The sequence below is a fragment of the Sphaerodactylus townsendi genome, linkage group LG08 (assembly GCF_021028975.2).
Source record: "Sphaerodactylus townsendi isolate TG3544 linkage group LG08, MPM_Stown_v2.3, whole genome shotgun sequence".
Taxonomy (NCBI): Eukaryota; Metazoa; Chordata; class Lepidosauria; order Squamata; family Sphaerodactylidae; genus Sphaerodactylus; species Sphaerodactylus townsendi.
Window position 1 is genome coordinate 101,334,838 of NC_059432.1, and position 20,108 is coordinate 101,354,945.

Below are 20,108 nucleotides of genomic sequence, written 5' to 3' on the forward strand. Positions count from 1 at the left end.
GTGCGTGTGCAAACCCACAGAAAGCGTGCCCCAACCTTTGCACTTCCATGGAGAAGCATGAATTTTGTGGAAGCCCCCAAAAGACGTTCCTTCACTTTTTGGACACAGTATATACCGACAATCCTGTTTAGACAATTCTCTGTTGAAAACTATTGAAACTTCACTTCGTATGATGCCCTATTGCGGCTTCGACAACCTTCTTCTGAAGTGTGTTCTTCCATTTAGCCAAACTCGCTGCTCAGATTTTGTATCCCAACACTCCAAGATACTTCAATTCTTGATGTTGCCTAGACACTCAAATGACTTTTTTTTTCCTTCAAAAATTCTGCCTGGGAGGAAATCTACAGGTCCTAGGGGATGGAAGAATTGTGCGTTACTGACAAGAAGTGCAGAACTGACAAGGAAACTGAAGCCCAGGGAAAAGCTAAATTTCACACAATTAGCCAAATATTTGGCTTCAGATTACCAGTTCTACGTATGCCAGCAATGCTTGAGAAGACTGGAATCTCACATCTCTTCATTCCTCTCCTACCATCTCGATTTCCAAAGCCATCAGCTACTAAAATTAAGCCTTCTCAACTCAAGGGGAGGCTTGGAAACGACTGAGGTGCCGGAGGGTTGACACATTGCCTGTAAGAAAGTCTGCTCGCTTGTATCTTGGAGAGAGTTACCAAATGCGCTGCGATATTTGAGCGGACAGGCAGAAGCAGCCAAAAGAAGATATTAGAATCATTTTCTACAGTGACTTCATGCCTCAAAGAAATCCCTAAACATGTTTACCCTTTTAAATGGATAATTCACCGAATTCTGTGCGCAAACGGTTTTGGTGATGCAACTAATCTTAGCACGGTCAAGGTATTCCTCTTTAATCAAATCCTCTTTAATCATAACGCCCAGTTTTAAATTTCTGGGCGTTATGATTAAAGAGGATTTGACCTGGGGAGTACAGACTGCCGCGGTGGTTAAGAAAGCCCAGCAAAGACTGTACTATCTGAGACTTTTAAGGAAGCAGCAACTGGATGGAAAACTCCTGGTGTCCTTTTACCGCTGTGCTATAGAGAGTGTCCTAACCTACTGCATCTGTGTATGGTTCTCCAGTTGCACAGTGGCGAATAGGAAGGCGCTCCAAAGGGTGATCACCACTGCACAAAGGATTATCGGCTGCCCTCTCCCCTCCTTGGAAGAAATCTATAATGCCCGAAGCCTAAATAAAGCCCAAAATATTCTGAGGGACCCGTCTCATCCAGCACACTCTCTTTTTAAACTGCTACCATCTGGCAGACGATACAGGGCCCTCAGAACTAGGACAAAGAGGTTTAGAGACAGCTTCTACTCTAGAGCTGTGGCTATGCTAAACTTCGCTGCTTCATATTGATGTATTTGGGGCTGTGTAGGGATGGGTGGAGGATGATGATGTATGAGTCTGAAATTGTGTGCATCGAGGAATGCTGCTGTAAATTTCGTTGTGCGTGCACAATGACAATAAAATGCTTATGCTTATGCTTATGCTTATTCCCTGCCCCCAGGTCCCGTTGCCACAACACCATTTTCTTTTGTTATATATTTTTAAAAGTTTTATAATCTAGAACTACAAACTTGGTAGAACAGCCACCTTACATAGACAGAAGATCGGAAGATACATAGTGTGAACCTTTGTCCCCCATAAAATTACCATTAACCCGTAAAGTGACTTTTAAAAGAATAAGTAAACATCAGAATGTAAAGAATAATCAACAAAGGAAAACTAATTGATTTCCCATCTTGCTTTGACCTTGTGTACATTACTAAAAAAAAAAACCCTTTTGCTTTTAAACCAGCTGTTCTTCATATTTTTTCCCATATCTATCAAAATTAACCCCATCATTATTAACTAACTTATACAGAACAAGATTTGGGCATCATATTAACATATATGTTAACTATTTTTGCTTAATTCCCCCCTTCTTTCTAACCATTACAAGCTCTTAAAATATATCAGCCATTTGTTATCTGTTTCTGGTATTAGCCACCTGAGATGGATTCCTTCCATTTTCAAAGAGTCTGGAAGAAATGCATATCCCTTTTTGTTTCATTAATGTCTCTCTTGGCCATAGCATCATTTTCAGCTACTTTTTATTGTTAAGACTTTTAAAGACAAACAAACACAATTCACACAATTCACTCAAATCACACTATGGGAGGAAGGGGAAGGCAGGGCTCCCAACTTCCTCTGCACCAGGTGTAAAGACAGTTAAAATGTACTACTTGCCTTCTAGTTACAACTACAGAATTGATTCTTTATTATTATTACTAATAAAATTCACCCCTTTTGTCAATTATGTCGATTTTCTTGTTCTTCTATTTTTTTAAATCACAAAGTTCATTTATTTCAGTTCATTTATTTTTCTGTTTTACGCAAAAAGTCTTCAAAAGTCCTTCAGGGGTTTCCAGCTACCAGTGAATTTAGCCATGTTCTTTTTTTTCTAATCAAAGAAATAAGCTTAGCCATTTCTGCCAATTCCAATATCTTCACAAACCATGATTCTGTTGCAGGTATCGATTAAAGTTTCAATTTTTGTACTTCTAATATTCTTGCAGTCTCTGATATTATGCATGAACAAATTAAGGAAAACAAAACTCAGCCCTGTAACAATGAGGAAAAAAAGGGGGGGGGAAGGCTGCTCATCACAAAATTGTTTAAAAATATAGAATCTTTATTTATTGCAAGTTTAAAACATTAATATGCATTAAGTGCCCACAATAGCCTACATTACAAATTTTGGCTTACACATACATCACACAGATAAGAACAGCTAGTCAATTTCATTTTCACCAATTGCATTTACACCAAAATGACCTTCTTCAGTGGTCAAAATGGACAGCCCAATTCAGGCCCCTTCCGCACATGCAGTATAATGCACTTTCAATCCACTTTCAATGCACTTTGCAGCTGAATTTCACTGTGAGGAATAGTAAAATCCACTTGCAAACAATTGTGAAAATGGGTTGAAGGTGCATTATTCTGCATGTGCAGAAGGGGCCCCAGCAGAGCTGGGATCCAGCAGGTTCTCACCAGTTCCCGAGAGTGGGTTACTAATTATTTGTGTGTGCCAAGAGGGGGTTACTAATTGGGTCCGCTTTTCCATCTCCACACCCTCGCCTCCCCGAGAGGCATACTGCCTTTGAACGTGAAGGTTCCATATAGCAATTGTGACTAATAATGTAACTCCCTGAACTGGGTTAATCCCTTTCAGGTACTGCAATTCATTGATTCTCAGCCTTTCGTACCTTTTCTCTCACCAGTCTGTATCAAAGAACCTGTGTGTTTCACCATTGCTGTGTTCAGATTTGTGAGTTGGGGCATTTTCTATAATGTGATGATGATTTAGAAATGACCTGGTGCAAAAAAAAAAAAAAATTGGGGGTCGTGGTGGGGTGGCTGCCCATGGGGGGGGCATCCAACTCAGGTTTTGCCCAGGGCTCAGGTTTGCCTAGGTACGCCTCTGCCCCCCTTTGCTGAGGGGGGGGGGCTGGTGAGGGAACCTGTTACTAAAATTTTTGGATCCCACCACTGGGCCCCAGAGCCCCAGGTGGGGACAGCACTGCTGCCGTGCCACCCCACCACCTCCAGTGGGTTTTCGGCAGTGCAGGAGCATGAAGTAAAACAAAACCTCCCAGCCACCGAAAAGTATAGTAATAGTTGCAATGGTCCCTGTCGCCAAAAGGGTAGCGTAAGTTGGAGCCCCAAGTCATGACATAACTGGAGGACATGCTGGGTTGGAAGCTGACTCCACCCCCGGCCATGCCTCTGGACACCCCCACTACACTGGCGGAGCCAGCAGCTGCGCAGGAATGCTACACACAGCATTGTCCAGACATTTCAGAGGGCTGTGGCAGCCACCCACCAGCCTATTTCCCTCTCTGAAAGGGCAGATTTACCAGAGTAGCCTCACACTGCTTCCAGAAGTCATTTCAGACATAGGCCCTTTCCCCACTTACCTTAAGCCCCGCGCTACTCTCCTCAAGTAGCGCGGGGTCCAGCTGCACTCCCCACTTCAGGGGCGGCGAGAACACAGCTGCCCCGACACTGCCTCTCTCGCACCCCCACCTTTTGAAATGGCGCCTTTTGATGACCCCGTGCAGAGGGCGGGGTCGTGGGGAAGCCAGGGCGCGCGCCAGGAATTGCGCACACTAAGAATTGTGCACGCTGGGAATTGCGCGCACTGGGAATTGCATGCAGCAACCCTCGGACAAAGGTAAGTGGGGAAAGGGCCATAAACTCAGATTGGGATATAGAACAGCTAATATCTAGACTAGAAATAATGTTTATTATAATGTTTGTGAGTGAGATGAACTGATTTGCAAAAATAACTTCAAATGGCACCTGCGTATTCACACAAAATTAGAATTTTCAATAAGAGATTGCATGTACCAAATTCTGGAAAGAAAGGTGATTTATGTCTGTAACTGCAAGGGGTTTATTGCATTTCAGTCATATGATAGCAATCATAAGTCTGGAGCAAGTAGTAGAAGATAAAGTTGGCAGAAGTTTCTAGTCTGGATGTTAGATGTTTTAGTTTTCACCACAGAGGAAGGCCATTTGGCCAAAATGCATCTAGTTAGCCAGGGTCAAAAACTGTCTAGTTGTACATATTTATGCTATGTTTGTGTAAGCATAATGTAGGCTTTTAACATGCATTGATGGTTTTAAATGAATAAATAAATAGGCTATATCTTAAACAATAATTGGCTAACAAACTATAATAATTGGCTAAACAATAATTGGCTAAATCCTGGCAACAAACCTGCAGCCAATGCACTCATTGGCTGCAAATTCACCACTCTGCATTTCATCCCTTAGGAGCCCCAGAGCCCACAATCAGAACCCTGCCTCCTTGCCCCAGTCTCCCTCCCACAACCCAAAATACCTAGGTCCAACACTTACCTCAATCCTGCACCCATGTTGGTCTCTGCAAAGGTAAGTTCTATGTGCGGGGAAGGGTATGGACCAGTGGTGGGATCCAAAAATTTTAGTAACAGGTTCCCATGGTGGTGGGATTCAAACAGTGGTGTAGTGCCAATGGGGCTGGGCAGGGCACAACGGGGGCGTGGCCAGGACATTAATAATTTCTCTGTTACTGTAAAAAACTCTTACTGTAAAAAAAGTTCCTAATTTTCAGCTGGTATCTTTCTGTCCATAATTTAAACTCATTATAGCAAGTCCTATTGTCTACTGCCAACAGAAACAACTACTTCTCCTCTAATTGACTGCCTGTCAAATACTCAATACTTTCACATACTTAATTTTGTTTCTAGAAATCAAAAGAAGGATACTTTCCTTAAACAAGGAACTTTACCATATTTCTAAAACATGTTTTTAAAACAGCCCAACAGGGAGAATTATCCCGTTTTCTTCCTTCGCTAACCAGCCACATAGGAAACAACAGGACTTTATGGTTTTTGGACCTAATGGAATTTCTAACGGAAAAGCGGACCCAATTAGTAACCCCCTCTCGGCACACACAAATAATTAGTAACCCACTCTCGGGAACTGGTGAGAACCTGCTGGATCCCACCTCTGGTATGGACCGTTCAGATTGCTGCAAGAGGGGAAATGCTTCCTAGAGCCCACTGCATCCTCCCACCCCTGCAATGTCTTTTTGCTACTATTTTTTTAATACAAACTTCTAATTAGCAGCCCTTTATATGTTTTTGTTTCGATATTTTGAAACAGCATGCAGTTCATATTTGCCAATGTAACAGCAAGATATTTCACACCTTTTCTACCTTAAAGCCTGTTTTGATCCTCAGCTCTATTTGATCTAGTAATTATATAAATGCTCTTCATTTATAAAACCCTTTCTTAATTTTTATATCCCCAATCCTCTCATCAAGTTTGATGCCTCTATCAATACTACAAGAACTAATATAAACAGGGGAGGAGACAGTGGCGACCTTGTCTTGCTCCTTTTGTATCTCACACGATTTCACTGGATCAAGCATTTTATAAAATTCTTTCCAAAAATCCATATTTTCTAGAACTTCAAATAAAAACAACATTTTCAGTGAAAACTCCAAAGTGGCAGAGGGTAGCTCTAGTGATCACCAGAAATACTATGGCTTTACCATAGGGCAGGGGTCGGGAACCTTTTCCCCTCAAAGAGCCATTTGGCTCATCCCCCCCCACTCGCTCGCCCCCGTCCGCTCCCCCACCGACTTGCTCGCTCGCCCTCCCCCCCGCCCACTCACCTTCTCCCCCCCGCGCCTGCAGGGCAGGTGAGGATGGGGCCGGCGGCCCCGCAACCAGCAAAGTCGGCGGGAGGTAAAGCCCGCGGAGTGGCCTGGCCGGCCGTGGGCAAGGAATGCGCCCGCCCTGCTGCCTGCAGGGCGGGCAAAGATGGGCCTGGCAACTCGGCCTTGCCGGCCGCTGGGAGAGCATCTGCCCCGCAACCAGCGGGGCGGGCAGGAGGTAAAGCCCACGGCACGGCCTAGCCGGCCGCGGGCGAGAGATGCGCCCGCCCTGCTTCCTGTAGGGCGGGCGAAGATGGGCCCGGCGGCTCGGCCTTGCCGGCCGCCGGGAGAGCGCCCGCCCCGCAACCAGCGGGGCGGGCAGGAGGTAAAGCCCACGGCACAGCCTGGCCGGCGGCAGGCGAGGGATGCGCCCGCCCTGCTGCCTGCAGGGCAGGCGAAGATGGGGCCGGCGGCTCCGCTCATGGAGCCGCAGAACAGCGGCGGAAGAGCCGCATGCGGCTGGCGAGCCGCGGGTTCCCGCCCCCTGCCATAGGGCATCTGGTGATTCCTAGAACTACCTTCTCACTTCCAGGTCTTCACTGGACTTGATCTAACAGTATGTATGACATCACGCGTGCCATCTCACCACCAGAAACCTCTCAGTACTTGCCAAGCATAGCATTGTGACTCTGGTATAAACTGTTATACATTTCAAGAACCTGACAGAAGTTAAGTAGGCCTGGCTCATATCAGCTCCTGGTTGAGAAGCCTCCCAGAAACGACCCGTAACCTGACTTGAGCCTCAGGACGGAAGAAAGAAAAGCAATAAAAGCCCATTACTGATATGGACAAAACTTCCCTACATGGCAAAAGTTTTCCTGGCCATTTGTATGTTTATAAAGGATCAGGGAACAAATGGATGCTAAAAGATCTTCCAATGCGCTGAACAGTTCGATACCTTCTTTTGGACCTCAAGATTGCTACTTAGAATTTTATGGGCTCAGACTGAGTGCCTGGAAACATTCATGGGCACGATTACCACTATAACTGTGTATGATTTTTTTTAAAAAAAAAAATCATAGTGCACATAGTACATAGTGCACATAGTGCCTTAACAATCCAGGTGCTCGGGAGCAACAGCCACAGAAGGCCATTGCTTTCACATCCTGCATGTGAGCTCTCAAAGGCACCTGGTGGGCCACTGCGAGTAGCAGAGAGCTGGACTAGATGGACTCTGGTCTGATCCAGCTGGCTTGTTCTTATGTTCTTAAGGAACTTCTAAATGCATTTGAAGTGTGGACCCCAGCCACAGCTTGCCATCCCACGCCAGGGCCTATTGCAGATCAGCATCTGAGATGGTGGTGTTACCAGAGTAACAGAAACTAAAGATGACCTGGGGACCACAGCCTCAAAGTATGGTCCTTCAGGACCTGGTGTTGACATACTTGATGGACTCTCTTCCATCATGAACCCATGCAGCAGTCTGCTCAGCAGGGTCTCCTGGATGACACCCCCTTCCCCTGAAGAATATACTCCAACTATGGCATTTTCCCCATGGCCAATATATCCTGGGATAAGGAAGTGAACCATCCTGGTTTGGGCATGAATTCCGCACGGCTTCCAGGTCGAACTTGGGCCCATCCTACGAGGTTTCCCTTATCCCATGTCTTTCAAAAAACAATGAAATTGTGGGTTCTTTAATGCACCGCTCCTGCTCCCATGCAAACACCGTGATGGACGGACCGGTTTATTTACCCCGCCTCACCACCTGCAGCCAATCAGAACATCAGAAAAACAGGACAGTTCGTGCATGCACAGCAACGTTGGTGAGGAAAACGAAACTAAACTGGGGCCGTGCATAATCACCCGGAGTTCTTCCTCCCAGCCTGAACAAGCTGATGGGTGGCCGTGCAGATGGAGGAACCAAGATGGGAACATCCCAGTATATATGATCCCGGTTTTCCCCCGGAATGTTTTGGCTGTGGGGAAAACGCCTTTGGCCCAAGCTTGGGCATTTTCTTTTGTTGCCCCCACTGCTGTGGAACAGGCTTCCAAAAGGGATAAGGTCGCTACCTGCCCTTGGAACCTTTCAGTGAGGCTGTAAAACTCACTGGTTGCCACCCTCTAGGTAGCCCCTGGAGAGCGCTGATTTACAGACAACAGAGATAAGTTCCCTTGGAGAAAATGGCTGCTTTGGAGGGTGAACTCTATGAGATTATACCCTGATGAGGTTGCTCCCCTTCTCAAACCTCACCCTTCCCAGGTTCCATTCTCTCTCCCCAAATCTCCATATATTTCCAAACCCAGAGCTGGTACCCTACTGTAAGGCAAAGTTGTTAAGGAAAGCTAAACAGAAAGATTGAAGGTGTGGTCTAAATCTTACACAATTGTGTCCTCACAGCAACCCTGTGAGGTAGATTAGACTGAGAGTATGTGACTGGACCACAGCAAGCTTCCATGGCACGAGTGGGGTTTCAAAGTTGGATTTCTCAAATCCCAACTTGACTCTTTAACTGCTACCTCATGCTGGCTTTCATCTCTTCATTGCCAATAGTATTATGAGATCCCTACAATAGCAAGAGTAGTTAGCGTTTATTTGATTTTTCAGAGCATATACAAAACGTATACTGAGAGCCAGGGTGGTATAGTGGTTAAGAGCAGTGGAGAACCAGATTGATTCCCCACTACTCCACATGAATGACAGATTCTAATCTGGTGAACCAGGTTTGTTTTCCCACTTCTCCGCATCAAGCCTGTTGGGTGACCTTGGGCCAGCCACACTTCTCTCAGAACTGTCTCAGCCCCACCTACCTCACAAGGTGCCTGATGTGGGAAGAGGAAGGGAAAGGAGTTTGTAAGCAGGGTAGAAAACCAAACTCTTCTTCTTCTAAGGCAGTGGTTCTCAACCTTCCTAATGCTGCGACCCTTTAATACAGTTCCTCATGTTGTGGTGACCCCCAACCATAAAATTATTTGTGTCTCGGTTCCTAAGACCATCGGAAATATGTGTTTTCCGATGGTCTTAGGCGACCCCTGTGAAAGGGTCGTTCGACCCCCAAAGGGGTCACGACCCACAGGTTGAGAACCGCTGTTCTAAGGTAAAAATCTTAACCACATCCCTGAAAGGAAAGCTACTATTAATGCCCCAACAGAGACACACACACACACACCCCAATACATAGCTGGCTTAAGATCATCCAGTGAGTTAGGGAGTGAATTCAGATTTGGACAAGTAACTTCTCAGTTTGTCTGCTTCACCACTAGGGTTGCCAGCTCTGGGTTGGGAAAATCTGGGAGATTTGGAGGGGGAGTGGTGTGGAACCTAGAGAGGATGGGATTTGGGGAAAGACTTCAGTGGGGCATAATGCCACAGCCCTCCAAAGCAGCCATTTTCCCAAGGGGAACTGATTTCTATAGCCTGCAGCTCCTTGTTCACTGCTGGAGATCTCCAGGCTCCACCTGGAGCCTGGCAACCCTTCCAGCAACCCATCAGCAACAGAGTGGAAAAAAATGTGGTCAAGGGAAGCAGTTTTATCTCTTTCCTTCTTTCTCTTTTTTCTGATTAAGGCAGCTACACCAGCTAATCTCAGCGGGAAGGAAAACAATCAATCAGCCAGCGGTCCGCCTGGCGTCAAAGCTAATCTGATTCCCTTCATCATTTCTAAGGAGATGCTTTGCAGCCAGGCAGTGCCCTTCACCGCAGAAATTCCCCGACTTCTGACTCACAAGCCTTCAAGTGTGGAGAAAAACAGAGCAAACAAGCGCAAAGGAAACAATTGTGATCTAAATAGGGGTCACGCCTAGATCAGGCGAAACAAACCCCTTGTTAAACAGTTGTTTTCTCTGTGAATTCAACCTTAACGCAGAAAAAAAAATTATTATCATCCCATGTAGGAATGTGGCCAGTAACACGAGCCCCAATGCCTTCTGGGCTTAATAGGGGTGCCAAGTGGGACCTGAGGATCCCCAGAATTGCAGCTCACCTCCAGCTTTACTTCCATGCTCCCACCTGAGTCAGGTAATAACCAGAAATAAGTTTTTCTCATTGTTTCCCCCTTGCCTTTGGAATACCTGGCATTCTCACCTGGTGCCCACCTTGCTATTTTTTTTTAGGTGCCAGGCCTATATGTTTATTTGAATCCTGACTTTTAATGGAGAAGGTACGTCATATTAAGCTCTTTTTCTGGTCTGCTTCTAGGCTATTTCATCTGCTGATATTTATGCTGTCTTCATACTACTCCCCAGCTTCTTCGTATGGCTTGTTTTCAGAGCCGTAGCGAGGGGAAATTGCGCTCGGGGGAAACCTCGCCCTCCACGCCATGCCCCGGAATGCCCCCGGAATGCTCCTGCACAGTGCACGCCCAGTGTGTCACGTTCCCCCCTGTCCCCTTGGTATTACGCCACTGCTTGTTTTAATATTACTAATCTTTACATTATCGCTTTTGAATATTTTATTGTATTGTTTTTACACCATGAGTTGCTTTAAGCAGGTCTCCACAGCATACAAATCTTCTAAAGATATGATAACTTTTCAGTGGCTGTCCCTGTGTCAAACCAGGTTGACAAGAGCACACAGAGGTGATCCCTTACGCTGGCACTGTGAGTGTGGGCTGCCTTCTACATGGGCAAGGGACCATGACTCATTGGCAGAGCACCCACTCTCTAAGGAGGAGATCTTGGGTTCAGTTCTTGGCATCTCTTCTTAAAACATATCAAATAGCAGATAATGGGAAAGACCTTTCGCTGCCTGGTATCTTGAAGAGTTGCCAAACAGGGTCGGCTATTCTGTGTTTGATGGGTCAGTGGTTTGATTCAATAGAAGCCACCTTCATTTCCAGCTCTAGGATTCTAGCAAAAAGAAGAGCATATACATCCTCACATCCTTAGACATCTTAGGAGTTGTTCCAAGGCCATTTTATTTAATTTGCCAGACTTTTAATGGGGTATGGACTGCCAGTATCGTTTACAGGGAAGGGAAGTTATGCTGGGTTTTATTTTATTCGGTATGTTTAAACTGTGATTTGTAAGCTGCCCTGAGACATAAGAAAAGGCAGAATATAAACATTTTAACCAAGACAATTTCACTGTGCATCATGGAAAGGGCATATGTCTGGCCTCTCGTGGTGGTGTACAGCTACCATGAATACACACCATTTTGTGGTTAAGGCCCTTTCCGCACACACGCGGAATCGAGCCTCCACCGGCATAATTTATGCCGGTGGAGGCTCGGGGGTGCGAGCGGCCCTGAGTTCCCCTGCAGCCAGAGAGGCAGCTCCGCATGGAACCGCCTCTTGGTGGTCCCCCTCCACTCACCTTCTTGTGCATCGTCCCTCTGGAGAATTGCAGGGACCAACCCACGCTGCCCTGCGACCTCCAGAGGTAGGAGGACAGCGTGGGTGGGTCTCTGCAGCCCTCCAGAGGGACGCTGCACAAGAAGGTGAGTGGAGCCAACGGGGAAAGCAGTGTCTTCCTGGTGGTGCGGTTCACACCGCGCTGGCAGGAACACGCTGTTTTTCAAAAACCTTGCTCATTGAGCGAGGTTTTCAGGATCGGCTTCATGCTGCCCGGGGAAAGCCAGGACAGCGCTGCTGCACAGCAGCAACGCGTCCTGGGCGAACAGTCTCCCAGGGACAGCGTTTTTGCCGTCCCTGGGATGCTGTATTTGGCCCATGCGGAAAGGGCCTAAGACTGAAGTAATCTAAGTGGTCTTATTTTTTAGTATGCAGTTTGAACACTGCTACTTATAGTACTCAGGTGTCGGGTCAGTGCTTCTCTCCATTCATCATTGTCAAACAAGGGCCTTTCCCACATAAGCCTTAACAAAGTGTTGCAAACGTTTTCACAAACCCCTATTTGTCCACACTCACCCCCTTAAAACACTTCCTGACCACTATTTTGTGATCATTCCTTTTTAAAAGATTCATATACATGAAGCTTCGAAGCCTCATGCTGAAATTCTTTAGGGGTCACATAGACACCGCCCCCAAAATAAAAATTTTAAAAACTGATGGAAACGCAGCATGTGATGGCCTGTGCAAGCACAGAAAATGGTGCTGATGAGAAAGTCCAAGGACTGCGGAGAAGCATGTGAAATGTTTTAAAGAGATTGCACAGCAAGTGCAAACATTTTCAAAACATTTTCAAAACATGAATCGCTAGAGAATGGCCTGCAAAATAAAAAAAAATGTTCAGGAAGGAAATAAAACATTCTGGCCTAAAAACCATGCGGCACTCCATGGAGGAAACATTTCATTTCCTGTCTGAAAACATTTTATTTGTGTTGTGCAAAAAGGGTCAAGGGTCAATTGCTCTCTGGGGCAATTCAAGACCAAACAGCATTTCTTTTTCCACAATGTACATCTCCACTCCCACACCTGCACACAGGTACATAGAGAGGCACAAAAGGATCCATCCAAGGGTTGATGGTTCCTAGTTAGACAAATGCAGCCCCAAATTAAAAACGACAAAGGGGGAAATTGCACAGTGAAGCATTTTAAGCATAGCTAATCATCAAAGGCAAGTGGAAAGCATTCTTGCTTAAAATACTTGGTGGTGATGGGGGGGTGTGGTTGTGGAGAGAGAGAAAAGAAACAGACTAACAATCACGTTTAGCTGCTTTGGCATATAAAATTTATTTCCATTACTAGTAGGTGGCATTCCCCAGGCAAAAGCCCCGAGTACGCGAACCATGTTAATCACCTGGTATGAGTATTCACTTCTATACTCTTGAGACAGCAGCCAACTGTAAAGGTACAGCAAAACAAGCAGATTGGCAGTTTGCTAACAACCGCTCTGCGCTTGACTTGTAACCCTCAGAGTGCATTAGCGTGGTGGGTTTCGTGAACTACCGAGAGAAAGCCGGCATTCTTTGCTTTGCTAATCTGTTGGCACAGCCAATGGCTCGAGTTGTGTGTCACCAGGATCACTATAATAAAGGTGGTGTTATGGAGCATGATTATTCTTTCCCCGCTCCCCCTCCGAGGCGAGAAGGGGGAAATAAAGCACAACATCGAGTATATTTATTCCCCTCAGAAGCCTTTAGCATGGCCCTCTGGGAAAAAAACCCCAGGGCTCTCAAGGACCTTTGTCTGTTCACACAGACGTTCCCACAGGGATTAAGCAGCGGTTCTCAAGCATCTGGGCTGTTTTTTCTCGCACAAGGACACGCTGAGGCTTTAGGTTGGCAGCAAAGCCATTAGCCCTTTTCACATGTTCCCCTCCCCATCTTTTCCAAAGGCTGGCTAGTTAACAAAGCCTGCACTGTAACAGAGCAATTTTGGTAGGGCAACTGGGTTTCCCTCAGCCAACAGAAATGTATTGCGTTCTTTGCCAGACTTAGTGGATTATCTAAGGGACGGAAATAGAGAGGGGTTTTTGATCTCCAAAATGGCTGCAGCGTCCAACCTACTCCCCACTAGTACGCTGAATAGGATGTAACTAGATCAGCGACTGAATAGGAGATATCTAGTCAACTGAACAAAAGCCCACCACCTTCCCTCAGCAATCAACTTCTGTTCCCATAATCAACCCCTACATAGTGTGCAAGGGGTCCCTAGAAGGCTGCAGGTAGGGTTGTCAACCTCCAGGTAGGGCCTGGAGAGGTCCTGGAATTACAACTTAGATCAGTGGTGGCGAATCCAATTGGCCATGCTGGCAGGGGCTGATGGGAATTGTAGTTCATAACATCTGGAGTGCCAGAGGTTCGCCACCACGGACTTAGATCCAGACTACAGAGATCAGTCTCCCCAGAGAAAATGGTTGCTTTAGGGGGAGGATTCTGTGGTGTTAAACACCCCCTCCTCAGAAACTGCCCTCCCCAGGCTCTACCCCCCCCCCCACACACACACACACAAACCTCTAGGAATGTCCAAGTCTAGACTTGGCAACATACTTGGAGAGTGACGGGGGTTCCAATCTGTGAACAGTTCAAGCTGGACCTGGGTTATATATTGCATGGATTTAGGAGCCAGATCATGGGAGGAGCTACGGCTCAGTGTAGAGCATCGGCTTGGCATGCAGAAGGTCCTAGGTTCAATCCCCAACATCCCCAGTTGACAGAATTTGGTAAGAGCTGATGTGACAGACCCCAGCCTGAGACCCTGGAGAGTCACTGCTGGTCTAGTGTACAATAATGAATGTAATGGACCAATGGTCTGATTCAGTATAAGGCATCTTCATGAATTCATGTGACCAGAGGGAAAAAACCAAATGGGACTCCACCGGCTTCACCCACAAGCTGATTCCCACTGGGATTAATGCCGCAGTACTACCCTCTGGCTGGCCTGCACTCCAGTAGGTTGACAGCCACCAGGCATAGCCTGCAAATCTTCCAGAATTGCAACTGACAACCAGACTACAGTTCCCTTAGAAGAAAAAACAGCTTCGGAGGGTGGCCTCTTTGACACTCTAGTATGGTCCTTCCCAAATCCCACCTTCCCCAGGCTCCAGGCTGTGGATCATTGACAGCAGGTGCCTTCCCTGGCCCCTGTGGTCTTCCTTGGCCATTGGTCTGTGCCCCTCAGCCTCTTCCTCTGAAGACTCTTGAATTCATGTAACTGGGCTGGTTATCACACCAGCCATCTGATCTCAGTGTGGTGTAGTGGTTAAGAGCGGTGGACTCTAATCTGGAGAACTGGGTTTGTTTCCCTGCTCCTCCACAGGGAAACCTGCTGGGTGACCTTGTGCTAGTCACAGTTCTCTTAGAACTCCCTCAGCCCTGCCTACCTCACAAGGTGTCTGTTGTGGGGAGTGGGAGGGAAATAATTATAACTTTGAAACTCCTTGCGGTTGAGAAAAATGGGGTATCGATCCAACTCTTCTTCCTATGTCAGCGTGCTGGACAGCAGCTGAGATCAGACCAAGAGTTCTCTTTACTACCAAGCTGGGTTAAGAGAAATTATCTTAATTTCTCTGCACCGGATTTCTCCCCGAAATCCAGCTATCCATTTGTCCTCCGCTTTTAAAAAAGAAATTTGGAGTCAGTTTCTAAATACATTCCATTTTGACCAAAGCAACGTTTGAAGAGATGAGGAGCAGGAAGTGAGGTTCTGCCGAATATCAGAATGCCACTTTCAAAGGCAGGCGGTGTCTTCTCAAATCTTCCTGCCCTCCTGCTAGAGCGCCACCCTGTGGTGGGTAACTTAAAACAACTCCAAAGACTGAAGTGCAAAAACAGTGCATCGATTCCTCTTCAAAGAGAAGAAAGACAGATAAAAAGAAAAAGAGGGAAAAGGAGAATCAAAGAATAAAAGGAATGAACGGCGGAACCTTAAGAAGTGAATTTTCGAAAAAGAAATTCCCCTCTCCATAACAATGTTACTTGCAAGCTGCCATGATGGCGCAGAGATCGGCTAACCCTGGTTTTGAACAATTGGTTACATCACATTCCCTTTTTATCCTGTGTTTTTCAACACATAAATTGGAGTGGCATACATAGTGATCCTTTCCTCCATTCTATGTACACAGCTCCAACCTTACATATATTGGAGGATGAAGTTGGCATAGGCCTAAATAATAACCCTGGTCCAAACAAGCAAAGGTATAATCGTACATGGCGTACTGGAAATAATGGCAAAATCAGAAGCCACCTTAGTTCTCAGGGAGAGGCAAGGGCCGTTTCCCCACTTTTAAAATGACGTCTGTTTCGTCTGGTCCAGGACCTTTTTAGCGCGAGGGTCGTGTTCCCCGGCTTCCCCACTGCCCCGCGCTCTGCGCAGGGTCATCAAAAGGTGCCATTTTGAGCAGCGCCAGAATGACCCGCGCTGAGGGGGCACAAGAGCAGCAGAGTTGGGGCGGCTGTGTTGTCGCCGCCCCTGTAGCGGGGAGTGCAGTTGGAGAGTAGCGCGAGAGCGAGAGTAGCGCGCAGCAAACGGTGAGTGGGGAAAGGGCCAAGGAGTCCCTGACAGATCAGAGAGCTTTTATTCTTCAATGGGTTTCCTCCAGCTAATTACTGGAATATTCTGAAAAACATGTAGCTAAACTACAATTTTTGGATTAGGCACATATTGGAATGCAACTGTACTCTCCACAAATGTAGAGAAAATTTAATGGATTTGCTCCTGCCATTCAAGTTAGGGTGGCTTTTTTAAAACTTTAAGTGAATTAGGGAAGCCTTTTAAATGGAAAAAGCACTTTTCGTTTTTAATGGATTTCCACTGAAACTTGAAAGGGGAAAAGATTACAGGGTAACTGAGCCCTGGTCTGCCAAAGGATTTTTCATTTTCCTAATTGTTGTAGGTAGACGGGGAGTATGTCCCCCTCAGGAATTCCACCACTCAGTAGTCTCCGGAGCAAGCACGGCCAGGACCCCAGAAATAAATCCTTACACAAAACTGCCAACACTTGAGGGCCGTGGAAATGATAGATGATGTGAGAAAGCAAGACTAGCTATTTATATGCCTGTCTTCCAGAGCTGAAACAGACGTTCCAGTTTTATTTTCACATTTCTTATTATTGAAAAGCGCTTCCGATTTTGCCTGGGTACATTTTTAAACGGCACCATAGATACTTTATTTTTCAATGATGTCTAGGGTTGGCTGGCGACTGGTGGAAGGGTTGGGGAGGGCACAGCATCATGGGAGATTTTTTTTTTTAAAGGGCAGCCTCATGTAATAGCTGGAAGTTCTCATTTGATGTTCCAAATGGTAACTCTATGGTTAGAGTTTCTGGAGATTCCCAAAGCTTTCACATAATTGACAAAGGAAGGCTCTAGGTTTTACCATAGAGTTTCTGCCAATTCCTAGAGCCACTTTTTGTCACCTTCTGTAATAAATTTTGGTAAATACATGAGGTTGCCCTATTCTTGGACGATCTCAAGTCTTGTGAATGAATGTAATAGCTGGAAGTTCTTATTTGAAGTTCCAAATGGTAACTCTATGGTTAGAGTTTCTGGAGATTCCCAAAGCTTTCACATAATTGACAAAGGAAGGCTCTAGGTTTTACCATAGAGTTTCTGCCAATTCCCAGAGCCACTTTTTGTCACCTTCTGTAATAAATTTTGGTAAATACATGAGGTTGCCCTATCCTTGGACGATCTCAAGTCTTGTGAATGAGAGAACAGTCACCAAATTGGTCCCCTAACTTATTGGGAATTTTCCCATTGTTTTGGTGCCTTGGTGGATCCACTGAGGGTTAGGAGAAGGCTAAGCCAATGATCCCTGTGGTTGCCAAGTCTGGGGAATACCCAGTGATTTGGGGGGTGGAGGCTGGAGAAGGTGGGGTCTGGGGAGGAACCGCAGTTGGGAGAATGCCACAGAGTCCTTCTTTCAAAGCCGCTATTTCATTCAGGAAAACTGATCTCGGTAACCTAGGGGCCAGTTGTAATTCTGAGAGATCTCCAATCACCACCTGTAGCCTAGCAACACTAGTGCGGCAGACCCTGCAGAGCTCTGACCCAGGCTGTGCCAATGTTGGCCAACAGAATCCACCCATTGAACTGCAGGAGTCACTTGACTGAGCTTTCTCAGCTCTGAAAAGCTAGACAGTCCACTCCTGGGAGCAGAGCAATTCCTCAGCTTGTGTAATGAACCTCATAGGGTTGTACGAAAAGGGGATCGCAGGGATTCCATAACATTCCATAGGTAAGTGGAGAAGTTTACAACAGTAAACGTTTCATACAGAGGGACGAAAATAGGTGGGAGAGTAGATACGAGCTGAAATGAAGCAACTCCTACTCTTTATTACTCTTGCCTGAATATTGGAGTAGACAGATTGACAAAGAGGGAACCACTAAGCAATATGGCATTAAAGTCATGTATATAAATAAATCAATATATAGTATACTAATGAAAAAAAATGATGGACCCCTAGTTGTTAGGTCCTGGACCGAAGATCAATAAACGGACTCTAGATGGAATCAGAAGTCTTTATTGAGTTGGCAACAGGCACTCAGCTTCAGAAAGCCAGTTATGAGGAATCTGGCTTTTACAGTAATATTTATCCCTTGTTGTTCCTCTGGTCTCCCCCATTCCTTCTTCTCAGACTCTGGGAACAATGAGGTGTGAAAGACTTTGTTTTCCAGAGCAAGTATCCAAAGGCCACAGTGGTAGTCTTCTGTTGGGCTGCACCCGTGACCTCCTAATCCTTCCTCCTTCCAGAGTCCCAACAGAGGTGTGCTATTTATCTACATTGCCAAGTGCATTGAAACAGAACAAAAGGCCCATTAACATATGACAGGTGTGGATACATAGAAGGTCATTTTTTGCACTCTTGCCCCCAGCCCCATGTGCCTCCTGGCGTCTCTTGGTCTGAGGTCAGGAGGGGGCAGGTGCCACTCCTGACATTAGTCCAGTGGTGGGATCCAAAAATTTTAGTAACAGGTTCCCATGGTTGTGGGATTTAAACTGTGGCGTAGCACCAATGGGGCTGGGCAGGGCACGACGGGGGCATGACTAGGCATTCTGGGGACGGGGCATTCCTGGGCGGGGCTGTGGCAAGGACGCAGCCGCTGCGCTGGTCCTTGGGTGGAAAACGACGCATGCAGGCGCGAGGGCTGACGACGCTATCGCCGGGTGCACCTCCCAAGCTAGGACTGCTTCAAGCCGTTCTCGCACGCCATTAGCTAGCCGGAGAGGAGGGGCGTAACTAAGGCAAAAATCACATGGCAAAATCACCAATTAGTAACCCCCTCTCGGCACACACAAATAATTAGTAACCTACTCTCGGGAACCTGTGAGAACCTGCTGGATCCCACCTCTGCCTTAGTCCATGTGGGACTCCTAGACTTCAGCCTAGTCAGCCTTATGGATAATACAGCCATGCCCCTGGCCATGTGCTTAGAAATACCCTATGCAGGCCTCCTTCCCCCAGTGAACAACATGACTGTTTTTACACCAAAATCAAAACATGAGCGTGTGACCAGGCTGTAGTTCTTATTATATGAACTTCTCTGACTTCACTACATTTACTTACTGCTGTGTGCAGAGGTGTAAAAAAAAAGATTTAGATCTAGTCAGTATAAATCAAAGAAATATCTCAGCTTAATGAAACATTTAAAAATCTCAGTGGCTGTATTCAGTAAAAGAGGACGTACAAAAGAAATTAGCCAGCAAGGTAGGCAGCCTTGACATATAGGTTTAATTTTTTTTTTCATTTTTGATTCCTGTTTAACATGATGCTTAAACAACAACGAACACTGTGCCTTACAAGCACAGGTATATTTATAGATTCCAGAGGAATTAAAACTATTAAGAAAGCTTCTATGCACTAGTTTTAAGTGTTCTGTATAGCTTCAATGGTTTATTTATGAACAGGGACATTATTAAAAATAAAAGATCTCCAACGGCACATAAAAGGAATGCTGCTATGAGATTAAATGTCAGGCAAATGGCAGGAAAATGTAATATTCAGATACTCATAAAATAGAAGTGGTTATCTTAGGAGCATTATATTATCCATGTACCACCCTAAACAACTGTGTTTATTACATTAATGCAAGCATAATTATTGCATCTGCCCCGATTCCAAATACAATTCTTTCTTTTCTTTTTTTTTAATGAAAGTCTGCCCTCTTTTCTAGGAAGGAGTTTGAAATAGTAATAAACACAACAATATTTAGCATTCACGTAGTGCCACGGAGAGTTTGCGTACATCATTACTGGAGGAAGACAACAACCCTGCAATTTAGAGCTGCTATTATTATTCACATTATACAAATGGAGATGCAGAGGGGCTGGGACAGAGAAATAAAGGCCTTCTAGGAGCTCCTCCCAATGTTATTTATTAGGGTTGCCAACATCCAGGTGGGGCCAGGCGATCTTCCAAAATTACAACTGATCTTCAGATTACAGAGGTTACTTCCCCTGGAGAAAAATGGACACTCTGGAAAGTGGGCTCTATGGTATTATATGCCCTGGAGGCCCCACCCCTCACCAAACTCCTCCCTTCCCAGATTCCATGAG